General features: G+C 32.5%; 1 pseudogene; it reads left to right on the forward strand.

The window, feature by feature from the left end:
• Positions 1-1062: 1062 nt before the first annotated feature.
• LOC112915602 (rRNA-processing protein FCF1 homolog pseudogene) lies at positions 1063-1648 on the forward strand (annotated as a pseudogene).
• The last annotated feature ends 3402 nt before the right edge of the window (positions 1649-5050 follow it).

A 5050-nucleotide genomic window follows, 5' to 3' on the forward strand; every position in this document is an offset into this window, starting at 1 on the left:
AAACCTCTGGTTGAAGTTCTTTTGTAATTTCAAATGCAGAGGAAAAAAGTAGTGAGCAAGAAACGACTGTCTCATTTTTCTCCTCAGACTTTTTTCAAGGCATAGGTAAAAAGGAAAATGAAGTAAGTTCACATGTTATAGATTCAATAAAATAAACATTGATTGCCTGAATCAAAACTGGTGAGTTTATACATAAAATGTTATGTTGGCTATTTAAATTCTAAGTAGCATCTATAGTCCCTTTGCATTTCTTTTTTAAAAAGAGAATTTAAATATTTTATTTAATTATAAGAGAGAGCACATGAACAGGAGAAGGGCACAGGGAGAGTGAGATCTGACAGGATCTCAAACAGACTCATCACTGAGTAAGGATCTCATAAGCCGGAAATCATGACCTGAACCAAAATCAAGAGCTGGACACTTAACCGCCTGAGCCACCAAGGCGCCTCAGCCCCTTTGCATTTCTATTTTTGCTCTAGTAACCATCTAAGAGTGAGAGATATCTGGAAATATTTCTAATGCATCATTATCTAAAGTAAAATTTCATTATCAAAAAAGTTTAATAGTCACTTATTTTGTTTAATTATAGAATACTAATTTCACAATTTAGAATAATAAAAGTTTGACAGCCAATTATTCTAAATCTAAATTTTTAGATTGCTTTTGAACTTAATTTTCAATGCAAAAAGTTTTTATATTTCAAAAGCTACCAGATAGTATCTTGAGTAGATTATGAAAACTTGGATGAATATTAAGGAACCGTTTTTTTTTATGTTTACATGAAATTTTGTGCAATGAGCACATTCTTAAATTTTCTGAAAAACATAATTGAATCTTCAAAGAGAATACTTATTTTTGCCGATTATGATTTTTGCTGAGTATGGTTAAATATACTCATTTTTTGATGTTTTGAAATCAGTATTTTGTATCAATTGAGACAGATATACCTTGATTAACCTCTGGGTAGCAGTTTCGTTTAGTTGGCAGGTCAGCTATTTTTCTCATTAATGACATTTTAATTCAAATGAAATCTAAATCAAGAAACAAGAGTGTGGCGTGAACATGGGGAAGCAAAAGAAAGCAAGAAAGTATGTGACCATGAAACGAATGCTTAGTCTCCGAGATCAGAGGCTTAAAGAGAAGGATAGATTAAAACCTAAAAAGAAAGAAAAAAAAGATCCCAGTGCACTCAAGGAAAGAGAAGTCCCCCAACATCCTTCCTGCTTATTCTTCCAACATAACACACAACTGGGCCCACCTTACCACATCCTGGTTGATACCAACTCTATCAACTTTTCTATCAAGGCCAAACTTGACTTAGTACAGTCAATGATGGATTGTCTGTATGCCAAGTGTATCCCTTGTATAACTGACTGTGTAATGGCTGAAATTGAGAAACTGGGGCAAAAGTATTGAGTGGCTCTAAGGATTGCCAAGGATCTGAGATTTGAACGATTGCCATGCACACACAAGGGAACCTATGCAGATGCTTAGTGCAGAGAATAACTCAGCACAAGTGTTGACCACACTTGACCAGGACCTTAAACGAAGGATCCAGAAGATCCCTGGAGTTCCTATCATGTACATTTCTAACCATAGGTACAACATTGAGAGCATGCCAGATGATTGTGGAGCCCCTCGGTTCTAATTCTAAAAAGATAGAGTTTTTCTGCCTTCTTATACCAAATTTTTCTGTTCTCAGTTCATATTAGCAATATGCTATAGTATGAATTATTCTTCTTACCCATTTGCTCTGTTACGAGCTGGTTAAATATACTCATTTTTTGATGTTTTTAAATCAGTATTTTGTATCATTTTAAGTATTTTTGTATCCTATAAATCAGATGATTGCTTGTAAATAAAATGAAATCTAAATCAAATGCACTACTGAAAATATATTGTGTGTTAGGGAGAAAAAAAGAGTCCTTCTCTCATATTCTCTTAATAATATTTTCTCTAGGAAAAGAGAGAATTTTTAAAAATTACTCTTCTCTCTCTCACTCTCTTCTTCCCTCACTTCCCACTATTATACTTCAGAGAGTCTCCTGAGACATTTTTTAAATGCTTACCAAAAAATCATGTAAAATACAAATGTCCATTGTCCAGAAAATCAGTTTTTTTTTTTCTTTTCAGATGGTGCCTGATAACTAGAACACCTCAATTTATTTGAGGCTATATCCTAGATGGGATACCTACTGATGTCTGGAAGTTCATCTCATTTATATAGAATTTGGTGACATGAGTTGACTTTTCAATGCCCCATTGAGCTACACGGAGAAGAACTCTAGTTGCTAGTTTTTAGCCAAAGCCTTCCTAAACTTGGTGAAAATGCATTAATTTTTGGAATCTCCCTTCAGCTATTAAGATATCTTATTTGGCTGACTAGAATTTTGTACCTCAATCCAATCTAATAATATACATAGACTTAGCCAACTTATAATATTTTATTTAATTTAAAAAAATTACCCTGGGACTCTTGTGGTTTTACAGTAAATTAAATGATGAAACTGTAGTACATGTAAGACAATGTGATTTAAAGTTTAGTCATTTGTGATGTCGAGACAAACAAGTTGTCAGTAAGTTTCATGTGCATTTCTCTTCCCCAGAATTATGTGTGATTTACAATTCATAAAAATTGTTTTAAGGGAGAATAAGAATGCCTACGATGTGATCTCCGTGTCTCTCTGGGATAGTTATAGGAGTACTGTACATTTTATTTACTGGGGCTGTATAGTAAAAAGGCACTTAGAAATCTCATCTCTCCTTGAAGCTGAAGGAATAATGTATGTGCATAAAACAGTATTTACTACAGTGCTAGGAGGTATATAAATATTACTGCTAGGATGGTTGATTAGGTTGTCTCAGTGCACTTTCTCTGCTCCTATGTATTTGTATTTGTTGCAATTGTTTACTTGCTTTATTTTGGCTTTTGATTCCATCTACTTCAGAGGCTTTCCATAATATGACCACTGTGCACTCAAGGTTACCTTACTGATATGAAAGAGTTAATGTGATTGCTTCCATGTTGAAATGACTTCCAGAAAATAACTTCAGTTTGGAGAGACTAAACCCAACTTTGGAGACACCAGAACCCAGGGTAAAGTTTTGAAGTCTTAGAAAAGTACTGGGTAATTGGATATGACCTTGATAAAAATGAACAAGGAAGATTTTCCAATTCCAGTTCCCCTCACAGTGTCCTATTACTCTAGTCTGAAATGATAACTATTAGAGAACTCATTCACCATGAATGAAAGAATTATCCCCTATTAAAATGTAAATGCCCCGGAAAAGACAGTACAAGAATCGATCAATCATTTATACCTTAATAAGAAGTAGTCACTCAAACTCTCCCAACATTAGAGTTATCAGAAATTGGACATTGATAGGATGGAGGTGAGACATAAACTCTTGGGAACCAGGAGTAGGGAGGACGGAAAAATAAAAGGAAAATGAAAGAGTGCTGAGATTATTGGCAGTATTCACAAAGTTATAAAGAGGTTGAATCACCAGTGACAAACAATTATTGGAGGTAGCGTGCTGAGCTCAAGAGTCAATGGCTAGGCTATCGTAGAGCCCTCCAGTGCTACACTTGTGTATAAGGCAGAAAAAAACTACTCTCTCTGCTCTCTTCCTCGCCTAGAGGACTACCCTTCAGGCCAAAGGATACTAACATATCACCTCAATATGGATAGGGATTTGCATTTATTCAGTCAGTTTAGGTACACTTGATTTAAGAATACAAATATAAACACATGTATTCTGCAATTATCAGAATAACATAGGAGACAATAAAAAAACGGTTTCCACTTTTTAAAGATTGTCCTGTATATGATTTACATAGAAAGATGTTTTTAGATCATGTAAAAGATCTGTAATTAAAAACTATTGAATCTCAACATAACTTTTCGGAAAAAAATGTCTATATAGTAATGCAAAATACCTTCCAGTTCTTCTGCATTGATATTCTTTCTTGTGCAAATTAAATAAGATAATGTACTTTACACAGCAATTAATATAGTTCACTAATCTATCATTGTCATCTTCACCAGCTTTGGGAATGAGAGAGAGAAAGAGAGAGAGGGAGAAAGAAAGTGTATTTGCCCAGTTAAACACAAGAGAATCACACATGAGCAAATAAGTGGTTGTCTGGCTTCAAGGATAATTCTTGCAGTTCCTTTAAGAAGAGTTATCTCTGCTCTTTCATGATATTTTGTCGAAAGGCAGACAAAAATGATTATATTTTCTTTATTAAATAGATGTGTAATACATGATACATACTATCATATATTATACATCGTATATATTATATTATTATATGTGAATTTATGTAACAAATATTATACCTGAACATCTATATTATTGAATTGACAGTACATGTAATTAATTACAATAAAATAGCTTTGTTTTATATGAGAATAGTTTAATCAGTTAAGAAATCTCTCTTAGGTCTGAGCCTTCAATAACATGAATTTGACATTATAATAATAAAGTTCATAATAAAATTCATTTAATGACTTAATTTGAGGGAATTCAATTTGTTCACAAACATCTTTAAAAGTTTATAACTAGTATGACTGTTAGGACCATGATATATAATATTTGGCTTCTGTACCCGAACATCTAGGAGTAAAATCTTATCTCTGCTATTAAGGCTATTATCAAATACATTTTTGGATTAAATATGGTCATTTATTAACTAAGCAATATTCTTAAAGATATTTTATGTTATAATCATCTCATTAGTCACCTGTTTACATTATGTACTACATTTATATTTTTTTACATTTCTTTTTGACTTTTTAAATTTTTATTTATTTAGCTTATTCTTAGAGTAAAAGTATAAGAAAACAGTATAAAATAAATGTATTATAGGGCTGGTGGATAAATTAATTATACTTATCTGTTGGTGAAAAATCACTTATTATCCTCATGTTATATTTTCAATAAGCAAGTAAATGAAAAGAAAATTAGTGGTTAGGTCTATGATGTCAGACCCAATCTAACTTGAGAACATAGGAAAAGTAATATGTTGATTATAAGTTCATATTAT

This window comes from Vulpes vulpes, chromosome 14 (assembly GCF_048418805.1).
Source record: "Vulpes vulpes isolate BD-2025 chromosome 14, VulVul3, whole genome shotgun sequence".
Classification (NCBI taxonomy): Eukaryota; Metazoa; Chordata; class Mammalia; order Carnivora; family Canidae; genus Vulpes; species Vulpes vulpes.